General features: G+C 42.4%; 1 protein-coding gene and 1 long non-coding RNA gene across 3 annotated transcripts in view; one reads left to right on the top strand and one right to left on the bottom strand.

The window, feature by feature from the left end:
* GRID1 (glutamate ionotropic receptor delta type subunit 1) overlaps positions 1-27780 on the bottom strand; it is a 689073-nt gene that overhangs the window by 317746 nt on the left and 343547 nt on the right. The gene's annotated exons all lie outside the window — the stretch shown is intronic.
* Positions 2740-8997, top strand: LOC113600206 (uncharacterized). The gene is made up of 3 exons (XR_003421167.2): positions 2740-3941; positions 8561-8639; positions 8732-8997. It is a non-coding gene; the product is annotated as an uncharacterized LOC113600206 (long non-coding RNA).

Genomic DNA, 27780 nt, shown 5'->3' on the forward strand with positions numbered 1-27780 from the left:
GGGCATGATGGCAGATATGATAACCGATGGCCATGGCAGGGCCCTCATGAGAACCAGCTCAAATTGGACCTGAAGGCCAAAGCGGCCCTGGAACTTATCCAACTCTCTAAAAGCATTTTGCTAACCTTCTGGAGCTCCCCAAATACCTGGGGTTATCCTTATAATTCTTGCTTGCTATATGAAATAAAGCCATCAATAAATGGTGGAGAGATGGACATTTTTCCAGACCATCCAGCATCCCCCCCCGCCACTCACCCTGTGATCAAAGAAATATCCCGAAAGCCACATCCTTGGGGTTCAGGCTCAACACCATGTAGCTGCCAGGGCTACTCCACTCATCTCTGACTGGCTGCCAGACTAAAGGATGCAGAACAGCCACATGATGTGCTGGCCAAAGTCTGAAAACATATTGCATTTGCTTATAAACATTTTCTCAAAGGAACCGGAGTAGCTTACACAAAGAATTTATCAACTGATAAAACATAAATAAAGCATAATCAATTAGAACAAGAGAAAAGGGAACTACAATTGTACCAACATAAGGATTAATGGCCTTGATCTTCCTGATAGTAAGAACAAAAAAGGGAAATACATTCAGTTGCTTGGATCATGATGCCAGGGAGGAGGAAGCAGATATTCACTAAATTCTGAAAGACACACCTCTAAGTTGTGTAACGAAGAGTTTCTTCAAGGGAAAAAGCAAATATTCATTGAATATCAACTACATACTGGGAATGCCATGACACCCATGACATACAGGGACATCCCAGCCTGTAGGAGCTTATGAGAACATGACCAGTGTGGAAGGGGTGGTGACCAGTGTGCCAGCCAAGTCCAGCTCTGACTCAGCCCCTGGCCATCCTGTGCAGAACACAGCCTGCCCAGCTGTATAGGAAGCCTTGTTTATGCACATCCTCCCTGCATCCTTATAGGGACCCTGCAAGGACATGGCTGCACTCCACAGGTTTTAAAAAAGGAGAGAGACTCAGAAAGAGTAAGCATCTTGGCCAAGTTCAAGTCAGTGAGTGGCAGAGCTGCATTCTCTGACTCCTGTGTCCAACCTCCTCCCACTACACCTAAATAAATAACAGTGCCAGACACAGAGACTATGGGAAATTCCATACCTAGTTTTCTTGTGGGACCCATGACAAAAGCTACCACTGTATAGGGGACTCTGAAGGCCCTAGGGGCATAATGAATGCCAAGTTCAGAGCTTTCTAGTAAACTGGCTCCATGGATAGATCTGAGGACTAAGGGTGCAAAAGCACAGAAGAAGGGTTGCATGAGACCTGTGCTCTGCAACCCACCCTCCCCATGCCCGATACTCATCAGCACCACCCAGAGAGACCCCACCCACAACCACATCTGCATCTCCGAGAGTGGGACCCAGGTGCTGATGTTTTGTAGGTCTCCAGGTTTCTCTATAAAGAGACAAACAGGTATTCATTTGTTAGGATTACTGTAACAAAGTACCACAGACCTGAGTGGCTTAGACAGCAGAAATTCATCTCTCCCAATTCTAGAAGTTCAAGATCAAGGTTTATGTAGGGTTGGTTTCCTCCAAGGGCTTAGAGGGTAAGATCTGTTCCAGTCCTCTCTCCTTAGCTGTGAATGGTGTCTTCACATCGTCTTCCCTCTGTGTGTCTCTGTGTCTCTGTGTACAAATTTCTCCTTCTATAAGAACACTATTCACCCTATAGTGATCCCATATAGTCACCTAAAGGCCTCATCTTATGTTTTTATTTTATTTTTGAGAAAGAGACAGAGTGTGAGCAAGGGAGGGGCAGAGAGGGGAGACAGAATCTGAAGCAGGCTCCAGGCTCTGAGCTGTCAGTGCTGAGCCCGATGCGGGGCTTGAACTCACAGAGTGCGAGGTCATAATCTGAGCCAAAGTCAGACACCAAACCAACTGAGCCACCGAGGTGCCCGCCCTAATGACCTCATCTTAACTTGATTATCTACACAGCCGCTATTTCCAGATAAGGTCACATGCTTAGGTACTGGGGTTAGGACTCCAACAGATCTTTTTTGAGGGGACACAACTCAACCATAACCAAGGGCTACAGCATGGATATCCTCAGCGACAGATGATAGTCCACAGGGATCAGGAAGCAGCCAGGAGGCCAGGCTTCCTGCCAGGTTCCAGGTCTATCCACTGGCCTAAACCAAGCCACTTTTGTCTATTGCCAAAACAACCTCAATAGCCTCCTACCTGGTCTTCAATAGTCCACAACTGTCACCTCCATCCAAGCTCTACATAGCAGCCAGAATGAACTTTTCAATCAAACACAAATATCATAATAGCAGTCATGGCTTCAAAGCCTTCAATGGCTGCCTATTAGTCTCAGGAGAGACCAAAGCCACTCCATCCTCATTATGTTTCAAACATTGTACTAGGTCCTGAAATGCTCTCCCCTTCCTTCCCCTCCCACCTGGGACTCACCTAGGTCGGGTCACAATTAGGTTCCTCACCCATCAGATCCCAGCTCAGAGGTCTTCTCCCCAAGGGTCTGGTACCACACCACAGCCCCCAGCCTGACAGTATCAAGGTGTTTTGCTCCCCACTGGATCCCCAGAACCTACAACCAAGCCCAGAATGACAGTGTTCAGTATTTATCAAGTGAAAACAAAGTATGGCAGTGATGCATTTAAGTGTATTATCCTGGATTACTTTCTCTTCTTCTGTGAATGTTTAAGTACTTACTATGCCTAAGGCATCACACTAGGAGCCTTAGATATCAAAACAAACTTTAGTTCCATGTAATAGATGAAGAAACTGAATTTCTGAACCAGGTGACTGTGCAAGGTCACACAGCTAACACGTCTGACTCCAGACCCTGAGTTCTCAACCACAAGGCTCTACTGGCTCTCACAAAGCTGGGAGTTATCCAGGACAGCTCTGATTCCTCCTTCTGTAGCTCATCTCTGGGTGTTTCTTGGGCAGCAGGCAAACCTCTGCTCCTTCTCCATGGAAAAACACCCATGCGTTCCCATCCAGAAGTCATGAGGCAAAAGGCTGATAAGAGAATAATAATACAGCCAACAGTGCTGGATGTGTCCCAAGTGGGACGGAAAAGGGGACCTGCCTCCTAAAGGCATCATCATGAATTGAGCCCTGGATCTGGAATCCCCAAATGAGGCATCAGGTATTACTTCTGCTACTTATGGAAAAGGAACTTGGGAAAGTTACATGGCTTCCCTGAATCCCACTTTCCTTCTCTGTAAAATGTGACAGAATATTTCAGTGAGAACTCAGGACACCATGAACACCTAGCCCTTGGTTATGGTTGAGTTGTGTCCCCTCAAAAAAGATCTGTTGGAGTCCTAACCCCAGTACCTAAGCATGTGACCTTATCTGGAAATAGCGGCTGTGTAGATAATCAAGTTAAGATGAGGTCATTAGGGCGGGCACCTCGGTGGCTCAGTTGGTTTGGTGTCTGACTTTGGCTCAGATTATGACCTCGCACTCTGTGAGTTCAAGCCCCGCATCGGGCTCAGCACTGACAGCTCAGAGCCTGGAGCCTGCTTCAGATTCTGTCTCCCCTCTCTGCCCCTCCCTTGCTCACACTCTGTCTCTTTCTCAAAAATAAAATAAAAACATAAGATGAGGCCTTTAGGTGACTATATGGGATCACTATAGGGTGAATAGTGTCCTCATACAAGGTTTTTAGGAAGCACATGCCAGCCACCGTGGGCACACAGGAAATGACAGCTGTAAATCTCAGGGGTAATGACAAGGGTAAATCTCAGCAAACCACCATTCAACAGCAGCCGACGGCTGCAGAAAATCAAGAATTAACCCACAGGCTGCATGTTCCAGTTCAATCCCTGGAAGAAATGACCACCAGTAGCCAATCACAAGATACATACCTCTCCACACCTGGACAGGAATAACCCACACTTCTGCAAGCAACACCTTTGGTCAGACATGCAGCTGCAAGGTAAGGCCTGCTTGCTTTTGCTCCATTTTATGCCTTGAAATGTGCAGGCAAGGGATATGAGCCCCAGTCACTCCGGGGAAAAACCCTCATGGAGTATCAGCCTTTGTGAAAGTGAATCTGGAAGTATCTGGCTACCAAGGCTGCTGACTTCACAAGGGCTTCATTGGCTGTCCAGCTTTAGATCAGTGCTCAGCAGCCACTAGGAACCTTGGCAAAGGACTTTATGCTGGTCTCGTTCAAATGGTGCCAAAGTTCCTCCAAGCTCTGCCTTCTTGCCCTGGGGTCCCATAGGCCTGAGTCCTAATGCCCAGATGTCCATATTTGGATCCTTCTCTTTCCTTTACTGTCACTGTATTCCATCCCCCACCCATCACTTCTTGATCCTGGTGTTCGTTCAATGAGTCGTTCCTTCACCAAATGCCTTGAGTGCCAACTGTGTGTCAGCACTATCACCAACATAGAGGACACAACAGGAGCAAGAAAGATATAGTTCCTTTTATTGCAGCCTGGTAGGAGAGAGACAATCAAGTGACCTTCCAACTAACATATGATATAATATTGGGTCATGACAAACACTATGGAATAAAGCAGGGCGAGGGCCAGAGGAGAACAGGGACAAGAAGGGCAGTCAGGGAAAGCCTCTCTAGGAAGCAGTATTGCACAGAGGTTCCAACAAGGTAATGAAATCAACCTGAGGCCATCTGGGAAAAGAGTGATCCAATTAGAGGGGACATCCAGTGCAAAGGTCCTGAGGTGGGAGCTTGCTTAGCATATATGAGGACCGAAAAGGAGGCACCAGAGGAGCATGGAGGGATAGAAATCAGACAGAGACAAGACCAGGGGGAGTAGTGGCCATTTTGTGAGGACATTGGAGGTGATGAAAAGGACTCTGGATCTTTTTCTGAGTATGAGTGGACATCACTGGAAGCATTTTGAGCAAAAATGATCTGGGTTATATTTAAGAGGGTCAGTTCAGGTGCTCTATGGAAACTGCCTATAGAGTTCAATGGTGAAGTGCAGCTACCCTTGAGGACTCCTGTGGGCACAGTCAGTCAGTGAGAGCTGAGGGTGTCACAGACAGTATTGCTGACAAGGAGGAGGGGAGCCTAACCTTAGCAGCTGTGTGATTCCAGACAAGTCAGTGGTTTCTCAGAGCCGCTCTCTGCCTCGGACAATCCCATTATGACCTCAGTTTCTAATAGGAACACAACAAGATAACATATGCAACCATCTTTGCATAGTGCCTGGCTCCTATCAGGACTGTGTTTCTGCCTCCACTAGTGTCTCTACCTTTCCAGCAGAATCCCTTCCCATCATGGCTGTTGCAGCTGGAAAATACTCCCTCTGAGGAGGCTGGAAGTTTTTTAGTGAGAGCAACTCATGGGCAAACATAGGAAAACTCAAGAATCTCTTATATCAGGACCTAAAAACCATCACAAAAAAGAAATCCTGGCACTTTTATGGCTCCCTAAAAACCCTTTAGAAACACACGTGGTATTTTTCTCTCAAGGCCCTCTGTGGTTGAACCAATTAGCCAACTTCAAGGCCAGGAACAACATAGATCTCCAGAGGCTGGTGGCCCCCAGAGAAGGAAGAACTGCCTGAGTGGGAGTGGACGCTGACCATGAGCTGGATACAGGGCTCCAGGGTAGCAGGTGGGCAACCCTACTCCTGTACCCACCACCTTGCCTAAGTGAGTATGACTGGGTTGCCTCTGCTGAGTCGATAAGTGAGACAATGGAGTCTCTCCCCACATGCTGGTCAGCCCTGGGTGCAGGCTAGGACCCAGCTCAACCAGGAAATCTGGGGAAGCCATGTGCACAAGACAGGGAAGAGAAGACAGAGCAGGGCACATGTGCTAATTCACCAGGTGAGACTGAGCTGTGTGCCCCATGCGCTGCAGTAACTCCTAAGTTCATAGTGGCATATCGCCTCAGAAATGAGCCTAGTTAATTTTCACAGACTCTAATTTTCACCCCTCTAAGATGGGCAGGACATAAAGGATTATCCCATTTTAAAGGGGAGAGAACTGATGTTCAGAAAGGGGTTGTGGAGACTTGCACAGAATGGACCTCCTTCTGAGACCATTTGGGAGTCCTAGCTGCCAACCTCTCCTCAGCCAGTGTGTCACATCCAGGGCTGTCGGACTGAATGAGCCTCTGGGCTCCGTGGATGGGCCAAGGGAGATCCAGGGAGTCTCCCAGGTGGAGCCCGGCTCCTCCTCAAGGCCATGCTCCATTGCTCAGAGACCTTCCCTTGCCACAACTCTATCAAGCGAGAGAGAATCAGGGCTTGTCACTAGGCCATGGCCTTGGGGGACTGCACAGAGAAAAGGGCTCCTTCTCTTTGTTCTTCATGGCACAATATTGTTTTCTCCTGTGGCCCCTGGACTCCTCAACCTCAACATAACCAAACTGTCCCTTCTCCTACATTCCCCTGTCTCCTCTAGATACCTGGGCTTCAGCCTCTCCCCTCCACCCCCTGCCAATCTTCATGGCTGCTGGATTTCAGGAAAGTTGCCTGAACCCAGCCTTCCTCTCCACCACCAACCCCCCTGACCTTTCAGTCTCCACTCTTCCTGGCCACACAGGGAGGCCCTAGCATACACCCCTGGCCTCCTCCCTACCCTGCTAATCTTTATGCTTATTGCTAGCGACTTTTTCATAGGCTCTTAACAGATTCCCTTTACCCCTGACTTCCCAGCCTGGTGGCCTCAGAAAAGACCTGGGACCAGACAATATCGAACAAGGAAAAAATACAAGTTCCCCCTCCTTCTTATAGACTCAGCATACCCAGCCTATGCCCAAACCTGGTGAGGTCTAATCCATCCACCATCTGAACACTTGGGACCAAGGCACAAACTGTTGATGCCTATTAATAATGAAGCCCAGATGCTGAGGGGTCCTGGGGAGGAGAGCCCTCCCCCAACTGCTGAGACTTCTCCTCAACAGTACAGGCAGGTGATGGGCCTGGTCCAGAACCTGGAGGTGAAAGGCAGCAGGCAGGACCCCTGTGAAAAGCTCTCAAAAACCTGGGTGCTGGTCAGAGCCCAGCATGTGCCAGACCCTGGGAAGAAGTATCAGAGCCAGACAGCCCCACAGAAGCCATCAGACACATCACATTAAGGTAGTGAAATTGAGGCCCAGGAAAGGGTGAGGGAAGCGTCCCCAGTCAGCAGCAAACCCAGGAGCCCTCATATTCCAGACAAAGAATACCTCCTACTTGCAGCACCTCATACTTGAAGCATCCCAAACTTAATGGAGAAAAACCTGAAAAGGTAATGAAGTTGTCTCAGACTGCCTTTGTCTTAAAGGCAATTGCCTGAAGATGGCTAGCCCAGAATATTTCCAAATGAGATGCCCTGGGAGAACCCTTGGTGGGCACCGAAGCAGTCAGTCCAAGAGAAAAAATAATAATGCAGGTTGTTGTCTAAAGCACCTGTGTGTGCATTCTGTTTGGGGAAATAGCATTAGTCACAGAGGCAGCACTGATGGGGGGTGGGGAGAGGGGGCACAACTGGGGAGAGCTTGGGGGAGGCAGCAGCATGGAGAAGGTTAGCATCTCCGCCAAAGCCTGCCTACAACCTGCCCCACCTGCCACCCACACTGGTGGAAGGGAACTGTCTGATGGGGTGAAAGCATATCAGGACCCTGCACACTGAGTGAGGAAGTGGGCAAGGATGCTGGGGTCTCCTGAAACTTTCCCCAGATCCTTGGTCAGCTCAGCCTGCTTTTGCACGTGAGTGTAACACATGTACGATATTCATTCATGTGCTCAAGCATTTGCTGAGCACTAAATCCAGAGAACTGTTCTAGGTACTGAAGATACAGCAAAGGGCAATGCAGATAAAGCTTCCTTCTCTCATGTGAATGGGGGGAAAAAATAACAATGCCCATTTGTTCATTTCATGGAGCTAGGATTCTTCCCATTCCCCTGTTCCACACCCTGCCCCAGAGCAGCCCCATTCTGGCATGTCTGCATCTCCCAGCTATGAGTGCTGATTCTAAGGGAAAACCACCAGCCTGAGCTCCAGGATGGCTCAGAACTTCCCTCCCCGCCACACCCTAAAAACCCCATCCATCTAGGGCCAGTCACTGGAGGAGGGGGTGCACCACAACAGACACCAGAGTAGTCACTCGATGCCCAGTCCTTGTTGCTCCCAGCTCGCCAGCCTTCCAGCCCACCTGCCCAAGTGGTCTCTATAAACCTACCCTGGATGGGGTTGCACACCCACCTTCTAAAAGCTCACTCATTGAAAATCAGACCCTCTCTCTTCCTCTTCCTCACTCACACAAGGCCTCATCTCCCTCCTCCAGTCCCCCCTCTCTCCTCTCAGCCTCCCTGCTTCCTCCCAGCCTCCTTACCTCCTCTTAGTCTCACATCCCTCCTCCCAGCCTCACCTCCCTCTTGTCAGCCTCACCTCTCTCTTCTCAGCCACCCCTCCCTCCTCACCTCCTCAGCCTCCCTGTCTCCTCCCAGTCTCACCAACTTCCTCCCAGCCTTACTTCCCTCTTCACAGCCTCACCTCCCTCTCCCTCATCTCCCTGCTTCCTCCCTGCCTCCTCTTAGCCTCACCTCAGGCTCCTAGCCTCACCTTACCCAGTTCTTTCTCTCTCTAGGTCTCCATTCCTTCTACCTGGATCCAGGATGCTCTTCCCCCATCACTGCCAGCATCAAGCTAGCCCTTCAGATCCAACTGTAAGTGACACTTCTTCAGGAACCTTCTCAGATGTGCATCCAGAACAGACCCCTCACAACCCATCTTAACACACTTCACTTTTCCTTCACAGACATTGTGATTTATACTGTTTTGGGGGACACAGCAATTATTTGCCTGATGTCTACATCTCCTACCCACTGAAAACTCCATGAAGGAAGGTAAAAATCTGAGTTTGTTCACCAATGAATCCCCTGCACCTAACACAGACTGTACAGAGGCCCTTGTGAGGAGTTTGAGTTTTATTTTAAGTTTAATAGAAAACCTTCGAAAATTCTTACACAGGAGGTGATGAGGTCACATTTATTGTCAGTGACTTATTAAACAACCAAAACCCAAGAGAATAAAAATATTAAAAGTTTCTTTTCCTTTAGTCATTCACCTTGGTTCCAGAATGACACCCAAAAGTTTAAGTCACTGTTAATTATCAAGAGGTCCAAGCTTATTTCACCCCCTTTCATGCCTTCCTCCACTGTCTCTCATGCCATGGCTAATCTTTGTCCTGGGGAGGAAACATGATTTCTAAGAGATTCCTTTCATATCCCTCCCTACTCCTCAGGCCTCCCTTCCTAGGGCCTGCAGGAACAGGGGGCAAGGATAGAAACATGGCCAGTGTTGTCTGAGGTGTCCGATCACCTGTATATGAGGTGAGGTGCCCTGGCTTCCATCTGGTTGGATCTAGTTCCTTATTATGTTGGGGGGTCCACTGCATGGAATGTGGAAAGTGAGGAAAAGAAGGATCAGGGAGATTTCTGTTTCAGGCTCAAGTATCTAGATGGTTGTTGGAGACATTTTGTGAGGTGGGATGTTGGGAAAGGAGGAGGCTGGAGAAATCCCTCTGGGGTCTCTTAAGGCCAAGGTATGTGGGAAACATGCCTGCAGATGTCAAGGCTCAGAGGAAACGTCTGGGCTAGAGACCAGCATTTGGAGTAGTTTGATGTGTAGAGATGACAAGCCCCTGGGATAGATGAAGTCACCAAGAAAGGAGAACAGAGGAAGGAGAAGTAGCACAGCTCTGCCCCTTGGGAACTGTCAAAAGTTCAAGTTTGGGCAGGACATTGTGGGGAGCCTGTGAAGCAGAAAGTTGGCAGCTAATGACAACATGGTGAAAACCAGAGAAGAGACTATCATGGAGGTCATGCTCAACCTTGTCAAATGTCACAGCAAGGGCACCAAAGAGGGAAAGGAGCTTGGGGCGGAAATATAAAGATGGCTGGCTTTGACAAAGGTAGTTTCAGGGAAGGGATGGTGACATCAGTAGCCACACTGTGGTGGGTTGAAATGTGGACAGAAGGAGAGGACATGGAGAGGTAAGAAACAGGGCAGTAGCTGGAGGGGAATGGAAAAATGGGTAAGGGGTTTGCAGTTTTGCTTTTCTGATGGAAGATTCTAAGACAAGTTTCTAGGCAGCAAAGCAGGAAAGTGGGAGAGGTAGAATGCAGGAGAGAGGTATAAAAGGGGGAAAGGCAAAATCCCAGGGAGGGTAAAAGCTTGGATCCAGAGCCCAGGGCAGGAAGTGGCGTTTGCAAGGGGAGGGAGACCTACTTCCTCCAGGACAACAGGATGGGGTCATGAGCCACAGGATGCAGATGCAGGTGGGGTTATAACTTGGGAGCCTGGAGATGAGACATGGCTGGGAAATGGAAAGGGAAGTGGATTGGGGATTGAGAGAAGAAGACAGAGTACAACACAGGGGTTTCGGGAGGACATGTGAATGCTGTAGAGGTGAGTGCTGAAGAGTCAAACCTGACACCCAGCCCTCCTCTTCACGGAACACCATGCACCTGTGCAAGTTGGCCTCCAGGTTCATCAGGAGTTTTGCCTGATAAATATCACAAAGAAAAGTGAACAGGGAAATTGGGCAGGCAAGGGAAGGATTATTAATGAAACAAAATCATGATGTTTAACTCAGGAGACAAGGGTTTTGTGAAGAATGTGGGGTTAAAGATCTCACTGTTCCAGCAGAAGAACTGAGGGTACGTGGAGAACGGTAGGTTGTGCTTGTGATTTTGGATATGGGGTAGCTGTCGCCAGTGGGCTTGTCTAGAATATGAACTCCACGAGGCTGAAAGGCTCAGGTAAGTGAGGAGGTGCAACTGGAGATGAAGAGGTTATGGAAATGAAAGGCCGAAATGTGAAAGTCATCAGGAATGAGGCAGATCTGGGATGGGGAGAGAGCAAGCCCGAGGGGGAATAACACCTTCAACTTGACAGGCTGTCCACAGAGGATAACCAGCTGTCAGTTAAGGTAAGTAGGGGAAGAGAAGAGGTGGAGGTCAGTGTGTCTGTCAGCTCCAGGGTGGCAGCTGCCGAGGGAGAGAGGATGGGTGGGGAAGCAGATAGCAGGTGGAGGTTTGTGTAGGCTCAGGGACAGCTGTGACTGAAGTCAGAACAGTAGGATGGAAATTAAAAGATGCAGAGCAGTTGGTAAAGTGTCCGACTTCAGCTCAGGTCATGATCTCACTGTCCTTAAGTTCGAGCCCTGTGTCGGGCTCTGTGCTGACAGCCCAGAGCCTGGAGCTTGCTTCTGATTCTTTGTCTCCCTCTCTCTCTGTTCCTCTCCTGCTCATGCTCTGTCTCTCTCACTCTCAAAAATGAATAATTATTAAAAAAAAATATGCATAGCAGAGACGGGACAGTTTTAGAGCCGACATCTCTAGTGCTCTGGTTGACGGTGTGATTAATCCCAGGACACTACCTCAATTGGGTGATTCTCTGTACAAGGGCCACCTTTCTTTGTATTGTAGCCAATGTTTTCAAAGGACAAATATGTATGTTAATCAAAGAAGGCTAGGGAGGGAATTAATATTGAAAAACTACTGGTCCCAAGACATTTATATTTATGTCTGTTTAATCCTCTGATAAGTACGCAGAGAAATTATTACTGTTCCACTTCACACATGAGAACAAGGTTCAGAGAAAGTAGGTACCTCATCCAGGGGCCCCGACTAGCAAGTAACGAAGAAGAAGAAGGAGAAGGAGAAGGAGAAGGAGAAGAAGAAAGAAGGAGGAAATGATGAAAAGGGTATTATTTAGATTTATTTAGAACTTCCTGCCATAGGCCTGCCATGGCTAATTGCTTTTACCCACACTGTCTTATTTAATTCTCATGATGAAACTAATAAACTAAATTGCACTATATACCCATTTTATAGATGGCATAATTATGACTTAGAGAGTAATGAGATCTGTCCAAAATCAACGGCAGACACCCATATCCTTTGTTGGACATGATGTCTTTTACCCACAGAAGTCATGCTCTAAGCCCCACTCATGCAGAGAAATGCCCCATCAAGAGACCAATTCAAATATAGAGCAGGTGCCCCTGCCACGGAGATGGACGCCACATCTTTTAACCTCATTGGACTTTGGCCTGCTGAGCCATCCTCCATGATGAGTCAGCTAATCAGACACATGTCCTGGGCCAGGGGCTAAAAGCTGTTTCAATTTTTCAAACACAACAAACAACAGGAAAGAAAAATGATCAAACCAGATCCAGAAAGAGGCTCGACCCAATGCCCCCAAATAGCTCTTCCAGTCAAGAAACAGACCCTCCATCTGGGCTTACAGATGTTGTTCAGTGACCCTCAGTCAGGCAGCCTGGCCCCTCAGGGGAAGCTGAGAGGACTGCATAGTGACGGTGCCTGTGAGTGGGCAGTGGCAAAACAGGGCGGTTCCCTGGGAAGAAAATTGCAGGATTGAGGTTGCCTGAAATCCAGCTGATAACTGCCAATAACTGCAATTTCTACACCCAACATCCCTGCCTTTAAGTCGTGTACCTGGAATCAGAAGCTGAGGACCACAAGAGCCCCAGCTGTTCACTTCTGTGTAACCCTAAAACTGACCAACAGTGAGATACTGGTAGACCCTGGGATGAAGAAATAGAGGTATCTCATGGCCAGAGCATCATGCCTGCACTTCATCAATTGGTGAGGTATTAGATGCTCAGCACAAGTATGCATCTGCAAATGGACTGAATGCTAGGTTCACCCCAATGGTCTGGGAATAATGCTGAAACCTTATCTCCAGGTGCCCAGGCAAGATTAGGAGTGGTGGCCTCTGGTTTTAATGAGAGAACCTTCTACAGACAAGAATTCCCTACTTCTAAATGCAATATAAGGTTCTTAAAGCAATGAAAAGCAACTAACGTTGGGAGTGTTAATAAGAACACAGTATCTTCAGTCCAGATGCCATTGGGCTTATACTTTTTAACATTTCTGCCAGCCCACACTTGGCTGAAGCAGATGCAAATGTAAAACCAACTTTGATATTCCCTGTTTGGTTTCATAAACTTACTATAAATGTTTCAAAAGCACATTTTTGTGTTTTATATTCTTTTTGTTTATTTCATGTTAGACTCGGGGTTTTATCTTATAAAGTTGTTTTCCAAAAGTAGAACTTTGCACCCACAGAATATTGAGGCTTCACATACACAACTCAATGTAGAGGCATCATCCAGAAACAAAGTAGTTCTCTGGTATCATGAGCCAACTCTTTGATGTGCCCTCTATCAGCTATCCTATATTTTGTTTCTGGGTAGACCAAATGTTCTAAGAGCATCTGGCTAGTGGAGCAGTCCCCAACTAGTGAGCAGCTAGATCCTCTGCATTCCATCTGTTGGCTCTGTCTTAGTTCCAGGGACTTCACCACTATGGCTACACTATTCAAGGGTCTCCACCTCAGAGGCAAGGAAAGGTTATAAATCTCACTTAGAGGGCTCCATTCAAACTACTCAAGGGAAAAAACATCCCGCAGCTGATTGAGAAATGCACATCTGGTTAAGAAGCATTGATATGGCATGTTGGAGTAATCACACCCCACCATGATTCTTCCCCTGGATGTAGCCATAAAACCTAGACAGAATGCATGGATCAGTATTAGAGGAATCTGAAAAATAAATAGTGGCAGTCAGGTAAGGGAAGAGGACAAGAATTTTAAGTTCCACTAAACTGGATTGAAGTTTAACAAGTTTTCATTTTCTGTTCCCCTTGCTCCTCAGCCTTGGAGATAGGTACAGCCACAAAAGTGTACAGCAGGGCAAGATCACAAAAGCCACAGCTATCTGACTGAAGGACCATCACAGGAGATCCATAAGAACAGGAAAGTAGTGGGGATATCACACAGAGGGAGGAGCTTGGGAAAGCAGTTCCATCAAGTTGTTTATAAACTTCTGGGACACACCCCTGAGCTTCTCATAAAAGGATAAGATACTAAACAGGATGGAAAAAAAAAACCTGTGAAAACAAAATTTAAAGACAAGTTACCATCCAGATTCTAGACTGGTCACTGGGTGATACACAAATGGGACATATCAAAAGAGCACTGCAAGTGCTTTGAAAACTAAACTGATTTTAGAAACAGTCCATAGGCAACATGCTAGAACTTGTGGCCTTAACCTAACCTGCTAAAACAAAAATATTAGTATCCAAAGAGATCAAGAGTTTCATAGCATAATATTCAAAATGCCCAAGATAAAATCGAAAAATTCTCAGAATAAGAACCAGGAAAATCTCAACTCATATTTAAAAAAAAGACATTAACATCAAGAGGAGATATTGGGGTGCCTGGGTGGCTCAGTCAGTTAATCATCTGACTTTGGCTCAGGTTATGATCTCACAGTTCATGAGTTTGAGTCCTGTGTCTGGCTCTGTGCTGACAGTTCAGAGCCTGGAGCCTGCTTCAGATTATTTGTTTCCCTCTCTCTTTGCCCCTCCCCCACTTGCACTCTGTCTCCCTCTCTCTCAAAAATAAGTAACATTAAAAAAAAATTTTTTTTAAGAGAAGATGTTGAGATGTTCTAGCAAAGACTTTAAAATGACCTTTAAGGGGCACCTGATTGGCTCAGTAGGTTAAGCATTCAACTTTGGCTCAGGTCATGATCTCACATTTGTGAGTTAGAGCCCCACATCAGGCTTTCTGCTGTCAGCACGGAGCCCACTTCAGATCATCTGTCTCCCTCTCTCTACCTCTCCCCAACTCTCTCTCAAAAATTAAAATAAACATTTAAAAAATAAAAAAATAAAATGACTATTTAAAATATCTTCTAAGAAGCAATTGTGAATACTCTAAAAACAAATGGGAAAATAAAAAGTCTCAGCAAAGAAATAGAAGATATAAAAAAAAACAAGTAGAAAAGTTAAGCTAAAATATACAGTAACTTAGAAAAAATAAAAAACTCATTGGATTAGCTCAATACAAATTTCTCAGCAATAGCATCAGCAGACAGATAATCAAAAAAGATATAGAAGAACTAGACAGTCCCATCAACCTACTAGATCTTATTGGCATTTATAGAACACTTCAAACAACAACAAAATACAATTTATTACCAAATACACATGGAACATTCGTCAAGAAAGACCACATCTCATATTATAAGGAAATCTTTAAAAATTTAAAACAATTAAATCATAAAAAGGCTTTCTGGCCATAATGGAATTAAACTAGAATTGTTGAGTAACAGGGGCGCCTGGGTGGCTCAGTCGGTTAAGCGGCTGCCTTCGGCTCAGGTCATGATCTCGTGGTCCGTGAGTTCGAGCCCCACGTCGGGCTCTGTGCTGACAGCTCAGAGCCTGGATCCTGTTTCGGATTCTGTGTCTCCCTCTCTCTGACCCTCCCCCATTCATGCTCTGTCTCTCTCTGTCTCAAAAATAAATAAACGTTAAAAAAATAATTTAAAAAAAATTTAAAAAAAGAATTGTTGAGTAACAGAAAAATAAAAAAGGAAATGTCTAAACACTTGAATACACTTATAAATAATCCACAGATCAAAGAGAAAGTCTAAAGAAAAATTCAAAAATATTTTGAACAAAAATAAAAATTTGACATTTTACAATTTGTGAAATGCAAATAAAGTAGTGCTTAGAGAGAAATTTGTAGCACTGAAATACGTATATCAAAAAGAAGAAAGAACTCAAAACAATAATCTAAGCTTCCATATTAAGAGACTAGAAAAGGAAGAACATATTAAACCCAAAGCAAGCACGAGGCTGGAAATAAAGATAACATCAGAAATCAAAGACATTGAAAACATAAAAACAACACATAAAATAAATGAAACAAACCAGATTTTTTCAAAAGATCAACAAAATTGATAAACCTCTTGAAAGACTAACAAAAATTACAATTTCAGGGCACAAATTACCAATGTCAGACATGTAAGGAGACATCACTACAGACTCCACAGATGTTAAAAGGAAAATAAGGGAATAAAATGAACAACTCTACACCCATAAATTCAGCAACTTAGATGATGCAGAGTAATTTGCAGAAAAACACAAAAACCAAAATTCAACCAAGATAAAATAAATAACCTGAATATTAGTGTAAGTACTAAATAAATTTAATGCATAATTGAAAGCCTTCCCTCCCCAAAATCTTCAGTCATAGATGATCTTATTGGAAAATTCTACCAAATGTTTAAAGAAGAAATAAAACCAATGTTACACAATCTCTTCCAAAATACATAAAGGATACACTTCCTACTTATTTTACAAAGCCAGGATTCCCCTGCTATAAAAATCAAAGACAGTAGAAAACAGAAAACTGCAGATCAATATTCCTCAATAACATAAACAAAAATAGAGAAAGACCAATACCATATGATTTCACTCATATGTGATATTTAGAAACAAAACAAACAAGCAAAGGGAAAAAGAGAGAAAGAGAGAGAGGGGCAACCTTCTTAATTATAAGGAACAAACTGATGGTTACCAGGGAGCAGGTGAGGGGATGGGTTAAATATGTGAGGGGGATTAAGGAGTGAACTTGGCATGATGAGCACTGGGAGATGTATGGAACTGTTGAATCACTATATCGTACACCTGAAACTAATATAAAACTGTATGTTAACTAACTGGAATTGTAATAAAAACTTTTTTAAAAAAACATACACAAAAAGATCTTCAAGAAAATATTAAATATAAACAAATTGAATCTAGCAACATATAAAAAGAATATTATGACCATGTAATATATAACTCAGAAATACAAGACTAATTCAATCCTTAAAAATAAAGCAATATGTTACACTATTTTAACAGTCTAAGAAACAAAAACTACATCAAAAGATGCAGAAAACTCATTTTGCAAAATTCAGCATGATTCATGATAAAAACTCTCAGCAAACTAAGAATAAAAGATAACTTCCTCAACTTGATAAAGGGTACCAACCCACCCACACACACACACACACACACACACACACACGGCTAATATTATACTTAACATTGAAAGACTGAAAGATTTTCTCCTAAAATAAGAAAAAGGCAAATATCTCTACTCTCACCATTCCTATTATACATCTTATTAGAAGTTATAGCCAGTGCAATAAGGTAAGAAAAAAAATAAAATATGTATTCCAAGATAGCAGCATAGAAAGACCCTGAACTCACCTCATCTGACAGAAACACAGAATCTATAGCTACATATTGAAAAATACTCACCAAAAAATACTGAAAACTAGCTGAATAACTCTCTTCAAAATAAAAGATAAAAGAACTATACTGAGACAGGAAAAGCAGAGATGTGGTCTTCCACAGTGCAAGGACACAATAGAGAGGACTCAAAATCACAGTGAAAGAGAAGTTACAACTGATACCACAGAACTACAAAGTATCATGATCACTATGCACAATTATATGCCAACAAACTGAAAAACAGAAAAAAATAGATAAATTCCTGGGAATATACAATCTTCCAAGACTGATCATGAAAAAAATACAAAATCTGAATAGACAGACTACTAGTAAAGAGATTGAAAAAAAATAATCAACAACCTCACAACAAATTAAAGTCCAGGGCCAGACAGGGTCACTGGTGCATTCTACCAAATATTCAAAAATTTAATACCTATCCTTCTCAAACTCTTCCCCCCAAAATTGAGTAGATGAGAATGCATCCTAACCCACCTTACAAGGCCTATATTAGCCTGATATCAAAACCAAACAAAACCACCACAACAAAAAGAAAATTACAAGCCAATATACCTGATGAGCATAGATGCAAAAATTCTCACCAAAATATTAGCAAACCAAATTCAACAATACACTAAAAGGACCATGTCCCAACACCAAGGGGGATTTAGGACAGGATGCAAGGTTGGTTAAACATCCACAAATCAATCATGAAACACCACATTAACAAAATGAGAATACAAACATATGATGATCTCAGTAGATATAGAAAAAATATTTGACAAAATTCAACATCCATTTATGATAAAAAAAATACTCAACAAAGTGGGTACCTCAACCAATAAGAGCTATATATCAGAAACCCATAGCTAACATCCTACTTAATTGTAAAAATATCAAAGCTTTTCTTCTAAGATCAGGAACAAGAAAGGATGCCCACTCTCATCACTTTTATTCAACATAGTATTAGAAATCTTCATCATGACATTTAGGCAAAAAAAAAAAAAAAAAAAAACCGCATCCAAGTTGGAAAGGAAAAAGTAAAACTGTCACTATTTGCAGATCACATAATACTATATACAGAAAACCCTAAAGACTCCACACAAAAAAAACCTGTTAGAACTAATAAATGAATTCAGTCAAGTTGCAGGACACAAAATCAATATATAGATATCCATTATGTTCCTATACACTAATAACAAACTATCAGAAAGAGAAACTAAGAAAAGAATACCATTTACAAGTGCATCAAAGAGAATTTAATACCAGGAATAAATTTAACCAAGGAGGTAAAATATTTATACACTGAAAACTATAAGACATTGATGAAAGACATGGAAGATACACAAATAAATGGAAATATAGTCTGTGCTCATGGATAGGAAGAATTACTATTGTCAAAATGTCCATACTACCCAAAGCAATCTACAGACTCAATGCAAGCCCTATCAAAATTCCAATGACATTTTTCATAGAACTAGAACGAATAGTTCTCAAATTTGTATGAAACCACAAAAAAAAAAAAAACATGAAAAGCCAAAGCAATATTGAAAAAGAGGAAAAGAGCTGGTGATATCACACTTCCTGATTCCAAACTACCCTACAACACTATAGTAATCAAAACTGTGTGGTATTGACATAACAGACACATTGATACAGAATAGAGAGCCTGGAAATAAATCAATATGTATATGGACAATAAACTTATGACAAACCAGCCAAGAATACACAATGGAGAAAGGATAGTCTCTTCAACAAATGATGTTGGAAAAATTTGGCAGCCATATGCAAAAGAATGGAACTAGACCACTGTCTTAAATCATACACAGAAATAAACTCAAAAAATATTTGAATGTAAAGCATGAAACCATAAAACTCCTAGAAAAAAAACACAGGATGTAAGCTCTTTGACATTGGTCTTTTTTTTTTAATCTGACTCTAAAAGCAAAGGTAACAAAAGCAAAAATAAGTGGAACTACAACAAACTAAAGAGCTTCTTCACAGCAAAGGAAATCATCAACAAAATGAATATCAACTTACTGAATGAGAGAATGTATCTTCAAATCATGTATCTAATAAGGGGTTAATAACCAAAATATACAAAGAATTCAAACACCCGAAACTAATATAATACTGTATGCTAACTATATTGGAATTAAAAGAAGCAATGAAAGGAAGGGAGGGAGGGAGAGAGAGAGGGAGGGAGGCAGAAAGTACTCAACTCAACAGCAAAAAAACAATCTGATTTGAAAATGAGGAAAAGATATAAATAAATACTTTTCTTTTTAAAAAATTTACATTTATTTATTTTTGAGAGACAGAGAGAGACAGCATGAGCAGGGGAGGGGCAGAGAGAGAGGGAGACACAGAATCAGAAGCAGGCTCCAGGCTCCGAGCTGTCAGCACAGAGCCCAACACAGGGCTTGAACCACGAATCATGAGATCATGACCTAAGCCAAAGTCGGACGCTCAACCAACTGACCCACCCAGGTGCTCCTAAATAAATACTTTTCAAAAAAAAGACATAAAGGTGGGCAACAGGCATATCAAAAGATGTTCAAAATCACTAATTATCAGGGAAATGCAAATCAAACCCACAATGAGATATCACCTCACACTTGCAAGAATAGCTATTATCAAAAAGTCAAAAGGTAACAAGTATCGAAGAGAATGTTGAGAAAAGGGAACCCACATATGCTGTTGATAGGAATGTAAATTGGTATATCCACTATTGAAAACAGTATGCAGGTTCCTGAAAAAATCAAAAACAGATCTACTATATGATCCAGCTATTTGCTTTCCAGGTATTTTTTTGAAGACAATGAAAACACTAATTCAAGAAGATATACACACCTTTCCATTCATTGCAGCATTATTTATAATAGCCAATATGTGGAAAACAACCTAAGTGTCTTATTGAGAGATGAATGGATAAAGATGTGGCATGTTTGTACAATGGAATACTACTCAGCCATAAAAAAGGAAACATTACCATTTTCAAGAACATGTATAGACCTTGAAGTTATTATGCTATGTATGCTATGTATTCTCTCAGAAAGAGAAATACAAATACAGTATGATTTCACTTACATGTGGAATCCAAAGAACAAAACAAAACTCCCAGATACCGAGAACAGATTGGTGGTTAGGGGTTGGACAAAAGGGCAAAGGACAAAAAGGGTCAACTGTATGGTGATGGATGGCAACTAAACTAATTGTGATCATTACTTTGCAGTGTATAAAATATTAAATCATTATGTTGTACAACTGAAACTAATATAATGCCATGTACCAATTTTACCTCAATAGCAACAACAAAAAATTAAAGCACATGAATTGAAAAGGAAGAGGAGTGCCTGGGTGGCTCAGTTGATTAAGCGTCCAACTTTGGCTCAGGTCATGATCTTGTGATTTGTGAGTTTGAGCCCTGCATCAGGCTCTGTGCTGACAGCTCGGAGCCTGGATCCTGCTTTGGATTCTGGGTCTCCTTCTCTCTCTACCCCTCCCCTAATCATGCTCTATCTCTGTCTCTCTCTCAAAAATAAGAAAACATTTAAAAAAAATTTTTAATAAAAGGAAGAAATAAAACTGACCTATTCACAACCAATAAGAATTTTCTATGTAGAAAGCCTCAATTAACCTACAAAACAATTCCTAGAATCAAAAATTATCAAAGTTGGAGAATACAAGGTCAACACACAAAATATCAATAGTATTTCTATATGCCAGCAATGCAGAACTGAAAAACAAAATTTAAAAATAATGCTATTTACAATAGCTCCCCAAAATGAAATAAATTATAAAGCTAATATAACTTATGAAGGATCTGTACAAAACACTAATACAGGAAATCAAAGACCTAAATAAATGGAAAGATAAACTGCGTTCGCAGATGGGAAGACTCAACATAGCAGTGATGTTAATTTTCCCCAAATTGGCCTATAGATTTAAAGCAATTCTGATTAAAATCCCAGAAGGATTTTTTAAATATAGACAAGTTGTTTCTAAAATGTATATGGAAAGGAATGGAATTAAAATAGCTAAAACAATTTTGAAAAAGAAGTTGAAAAAATCACTATTCAATTTTAAGACTTACTATAGAGCTATAGTAATCAAGACAACATGATATTAGTGAACAGATAGACAAGTAGATGAGTGAAACAGAGTAAAGAGCCTAGAAATAGAACCACATAAATATGGCCAATTGATTTTAACATTGCAAAAGCAATTCCATGCAGAAAGGATAGTCTTTTCTACAAATAGTGTAAGAACAACTACACATCCAAAAACAAACAAAAAAAACATTGAATTCAGCCTCACAACTTATACAAAAGTTAACTCAAAATGGATCATCCATTCTGGAAAAGTCTGGCTGTTTTAATAAAGTTAAATATATACTTACCATATGATCCAGGACACCCACTCTTGGGTGTTTATCCAAGAGGAATGAAATTGTCAGACAAAAACATGAACATGAGAGTTTTTAGAATCACTATTCATAGTCACCAAAAATTGGAAACAAACCCAAACATCCTTCAGCAGGTGGATGGATAAACACACTATGGTTGATCCAATAAAATACTATTCTACAAAAAGATGAGTGAACTATTGACACATACATGGATGAATCTCAAAGGCATTATTCAGAGTGAAAGAAGCCAGTTTCAAAAGTCTACACACTGTCTCATTCCATTTATATGACAGTCTTGAAATTATGAAACTATCATGAAGGAGAACAGATCAGGGGTTAGGAAATTCTGAGGCCATAAAGGAATAGCATGAAGGAGCTTTCTGATGAAATTGTTGTGTATCTTGATTGGGGTGGTGACTCCATGTATCTCCACATGTGTTGAGATTCAGAGAACCATAAAAAAATAATAATGAAATAAAATCACAACGAAAACATGACACAAATAGGACAGGGCACTGTAGCAAACCTCAATCAACCTCCAAGGCTTTGTGCGAGAGCTTCTCAGGTTAAAAACTTACAAACAAGACAAAAAACGCATTTGAACCAGAAGACACAGAAGACACAGAAGTAGATTGACAGAGCATTGAAGACACAGATGTGGACCCTTGAGGATGTCCCCTGACTTCACATCCAAGCTTACTCCTCCCAAGTCTAGAACACTGCTCAGCCACATTTCCCTGAACACAGTGAGTCCTATGAGCACTGGTCCTCAAGTTTGTTTGTATACAGAGTCTGAACTAAAGGAATCTGGCCTTGCAACAGAAGGGCATCTATTATAAATGCACAGATGTGGCTTCAGTAGTGTCTGAGATACAGCCACAGAATGTAGCTTCCAGTGATCCAGAAAGTTCCCTTATCATCTGCGGGATGTATGTCTTACAATTAGCTGGATTGTTGAAATGACAGGTAGAGCAGCCCTGTTAGTTTGCTAGGGCTTTTGTAACAAGGTACCATAAATTTAAAACAAAGAAATATATTCTCTCACAGTTCTGGAAACCAGAAGTCCAAAATCAAGGTGTCGGCAGCATCATGGTCTCTCCAAAGCCTCTGGGGTAAGATCCTGCCTTGCCTCTTCCAGTTTCTGGTAACCTCGGGCATTCCTTGGCTTGTGGCCATATGACTCCCAATTTCTGCCTCCATCTTCACATGACTGTCTTCCCTCTGTGTCTGTGTCATCATATGACATTCTCCTCTCTGTGTGTCTGAATTTCTCTTTTCTTATGAGGACACCAGTCATATTGGACTAAGGCCCACCTCAATTAGATCTCATTTTAATTTGATCACAGCTGCAAGGGCTCTGTTTCTACATAAGGTCACATTCACGGGTACAAGGAATCAGAACTTCCACATAACTTTATACAATTCAACCTATACCATCAAAATTTCATAGAAAATAGGAAATGAAAGGTAAAGTAACAGTACTGGCATTCATTTGTTGAATGTACTGATAGCAATTGATTCTAAAGAGATTGACAAGCATTGAGTCTCTGCTCTCCTTATCCTAAATCGCCTTTTCAACTTGTTGGGAAAAACAAACCCTCCCTTGAGTTGTATGTTTTTATATAATGCAGGCTGCACCTCTTTTTAAAGTTTTCAAACCAGCCCTCACTGATGTAAAATTTAATGATTTTTTACACTTGCTTCTGCTATGTTTCGATTTCCGAAGTCTCAGCAAAATCCTTATTTAACCACTTGGCCTTTTCACAAAATTATCATGGTACTTACTGGGCCTGGGAGGGATATAAACATATCTCTCTCCCCTTACAACCCCCCAGACTCAGCCACGTATTCTAGGAAGAAGGAGCCATATTTGTCACTGTGTTCTTTTGTTTAAAGGTACTATGCTACTATGTCAAACTATGCATACCTGAAAACATGGAATTAAAAATCTTTAATATACTGAAACAAAAATAACTTTTCAAAACTATGGTTGGCGAAGATCCATGGACCTTCCTCCATTGGTTTATATATTCACCTGGTAAACATTCACTAAGCACATAGGATGCTCTGCACCCTATATCATACTAGGGGTACAAATAGGACAAGCCATTACACTGATGAAAATTCAGTATTTTGAGTGTTTTCACAGGATTAGCATAAGGTATCTTAGGATCTTGGTGCTGCTCCTAACTCCTCCTGAGAGTAAAGTGTGACTGTCCTCCAACTAGTTCAATTCTTGTCACCAATTGAATAGCAAACCCATAAGGACAAGAAATTCTTCCTCTCCTTATATCTCCCCCACCAAAGCAACCCAGAATCAGACCAGCTCAGGACCTCTAGGGCAACCAGAGGCACCTGACGCATTCATTTAACAAATAGAAGTATACAGAGGCACCTGGCTGGGGCAGTAGTTGGAGAATATGACTCTTGATCTTGGGGTCATGAGTTTAAGCCCCACCGTGGGCATAGAGATCACTTAAAAAAATGGAAGTGTACAACTGCAATATGCCAACCATGGTGTCAAGCAGTGGAGATAGAGGAGAACGGCAGGGCAGCTGTCCTTCCTGAGCCATTGTCTACCGCAGACTGGCTCCTAGGAAGTCAGGGAGCTGGGAGAATGGGGAGGCCTTGGCACATCAGCTGGCTGGGAGAGCCCACGAGGCAGTCAACAGCTGCTCATCCAGATATAGCCCTGCTGTCCTGAGAACATGTCACCTTATTCAAAAACAAGAAATATTTTTAATTCTCTAGCACTTATGCCCCACTTAGAATTATTACTTCAGTCACTAATCAGGGGAACCCAACCGCTCCAGACTCCTGAGAGTTCAGGCAGCTTGTCAAAGGTACAAAGGCTACCAGCAGCCAGCAGGACTCGGGGAAGCTGGCTCATGCAGCCCCAGGTGGACCTGATCATTCCACCAGGCCCAAGAGATTGGCATCTACTTTGCCAATCTCCACCAGGCCCAAATACATGGAGAAGGCTGCCATAGCAGACCCCAAATATGAGAGTGGCTCTCTTTCTATAAAGCTTTGGAACCCAATGGCCAATGAGTACCCAAACAGATGTCCAAACATCTGCAAATAGGGAGATGTACATTATAACAAAGCACCACTTATACCCATCTGACAGACAAGGATTTTAAGTCCAGCAAGACAGGTGCACCTGAGTGGCTCAGTCGGTTGAGTGTCCAACTTCAGTTCAGGTCACGATCTCATGGTTTGTGAGTTTGAGCCCCACGTCGGGCTCTGTGCTGACAGTTCAGAGACTGGAGCTTGCTTTGGATTCTGTGTCACTCTCTCTCTGCCCCTCCCCTGCTCATGCTGTCTGTCTGTCTCTCTCTCTATCTCTCTCAAAAACAAATAAACATTAAAAAAAAAAAAAGCTTTAAACTCCAGCAACATCAACCAAGAGTTGCCAGGATGTAAAAAACAGAGTACAACTAACTTGGAGAGCTTTTTGTCCATACCCAGGGAATCTGCCAGCATGAATGAGCTACAGGGCAGCCCTTCACACAGGGCACAAGGGAAGCCATAGGATGTGTTCATCATAGTGCTGCCTATTACAACAAAACATTAGAAACTCCCCAGTGTCTAGCAGTAGAAGAACAGGAAGGTAAACTATGCATCCAGAGGAATCCAATCAGCAGTTAAAATGAAACAAATCTCTGTCTATTCAGGTTTGTTAGATTCCCCCAAACATATTGCTATGTGAAAAAAAAGCAAGTTATAGAATATTATGTCCAATATGCTACCACATTCTATCATTTGAAACAGAAAACACTGCTATATCTTGTTAGTGAATATGTAGTTAAAATGTAGAAAAAATAAATGCCAAAGTAGATGCCAAGTTTAGGACAATGCTGCATTTGAACAAGGAGAAAGGTATAGGAGTTTGAGGATAGAAACAATGGAGGCTTCAAATAAAAATACTTTTTATTTAAAAAATTGGAAGCAAACACATCATATCATAATGGGAGGACTTATCAACCTTTGGAGCTGAGTGATAGAAACACCCATGTGTCATAGGCACTAACTTATGCTTTACATACACTACAGCATTTAACTCTCACTACAATGCTGTGAGGGAAGGTATTATTTACCCCCATTTCACAAATGGGGCAACTGAGACACTGAGAGGCTAAGTAACTTGCCCGAAGTTACACATCCAGGATTTAAACCCAGGCCATCTGGCCCCAAATCTTTGCTCTTAACCACTCTGGAATCCTGACTCTGTGGAATGGACATGGAGGTATATTGCAATTCTCCCTGACGTTTACATAGGTTTGAAAATTTCCCTAATTAAAATCAAAGAAGATGTAGAAGTGCTACAAGAAAGAGCTTCCCAAAGCCCCCAGTTAACTTCATGTGTCAAGTTGGCTGGACCACAGTGGCCAGATATTTAGTCAAATATGATTCTGGATGTTGCTGTGAGGATGTTTTTGGATGATATTTACATTTAAATCAGTGGACTTTGGGTAAAGTAAATTGCCTTCCATAATTTGAGTGAGCCATCTAATCACTTAAAGGTCTGAGTAGAACAAAAGGCTGACTTCCGCCAAGCAAGAGGAAATTGTCCAGCAGATGGACTTCAGAAGTGATCAGCGATATTAGCTCTTCCTGGGGCTCCAGCATGCAGACCCACTCTGCAGAATTTGGATTTGTCAGCCTCCATAACTGCATGAGCCAATTCTTTCAAGCTCTCTCACTCTCTCCAGATAGATAGATAGATACATACATACATACATACATACATACATACATACATACATACTATATAGAGAGATACACATTATATATACATATATATACATATACACATGTATGTGCATATATACACACACATGCACACACACACATGTACACATCCTACTGGTGCTGTTTCTGTGGTGAACCCTGGCTAATACACCCCCCTCCAGCTCTTGCCTAGAAGAATGTAGTACAGCTGTCAAAGGACAGATGGAAACAGGCCTGGCTGGGTTGCTCCTACTCCCTCCTGTCTGTGGAGTCTTGAGAGAAAGAATCCTAAAGAAGCCATTAATTATCAGAACATCACACTCCAAGGTAGCTATTGCTAATCCCATCTTATAGGGAGGAAAACTGAGGAGATAAACAGCTTGCCAAGTTCTCCCATCAGGCAAGGAACAAAGCACATTTCCCTAAAGCATACAGCAAGGGCTATCTGTGGGTGCACCTTGACTCTGCCAACAATCAAACCCAAATCAGACAAATGCCAGGAATGCTAAGAGTTGATCAGTTTGGGTACTAGGACCACTGATGTGAATTTGCTTTTCACTACAGAGATCCTATGCTTAGCCCACAGCCTGGTCACCCTCTTCCCCCAGGACAAATATTTTTGTATGTTTTCCAGCAATCTACTCAATAAGTACATTTTAAATGGACATGTACTTGTTAAATAAAGCAAAACATATAGATACCCCCTCCCTCATATGGGGCTTTCTTTAAAACAGTAAGAAGAGAAACCAAGGACAAGGGTAAATCCTGCTGGGGAGTGTACTGGTTAATCATGTAGATTACGTAGCAGATGGAAGAAAGTGTGGTTTCACTGAAATATCTAACAACAAAGAACAAGATACCCAGACTACAAGAAAATAGCACAAAGAGAAGTGAAAGCAAACATCTACAGAAATCATTATTAAATTAACTGCCAAGTTCACAGGGTGCCTGGGTGGCTCAGTCATTTGAGCATCCGACTTCGGCTCAGGTCATGATCTTACAGTTTGTGAGTTTGAGCCCCACATTGGGCTCTGTGCTGACAGCTAAGAGGCTGCAGCCCCTTCGGATTCTGTGTCTTCCTCTCTCTCTGCCCCTCCCCCACTCATGCTCTGTCTCTGTCTCTCTGTCTCTCTGTCTCTCCCTCTCAAAAATAAATAAACATTTTTAAAAAATTAACTGCCAAGTTCAGACACGGAATCTCACAGCACGGTCAAAATCCTGATGGAGACACAGTGATGGCTCCAATACACACACTCCTCAGTGTCAGAAAACAACAACCACCTAGTAACCTTGAGTAATTGAGCAGACACTGAATTAAGACAATATACAGGAATGTCTAATTATGGGGCATAGTTCCTGTGATGACTATGCAGAAATATATGAGGACTCATAGCAGCAGACAAAAGAAATATTGCAATGCAAGGTCCTGTCTGATCTATGAAAGCCTGAAATAAATGAAGATACATACCACACTCATGGATAGAAATATGTACAATTATGTAGAGTAAATTCTTCCCAAATTTATCTGTATATTTAATTCAACTCTAGTCAATATTCTAACAG

This window comes from Acinonyx jubatus, chromosome D2 (assembly GCF_027475565.1).
Source record: "Acinonyx jubatus isolate Ajub_Pintada_27869175 chromosome D2, VMU_Ajub_asm_v1.0, whole genome shotgun sequence".
NCBI classification, from domain to species: Eukaryota; Metazoa; Chordata; class Mammalia; order Carnivora; family Felidae; genus Acinonyx; species Acinonyx jubatus.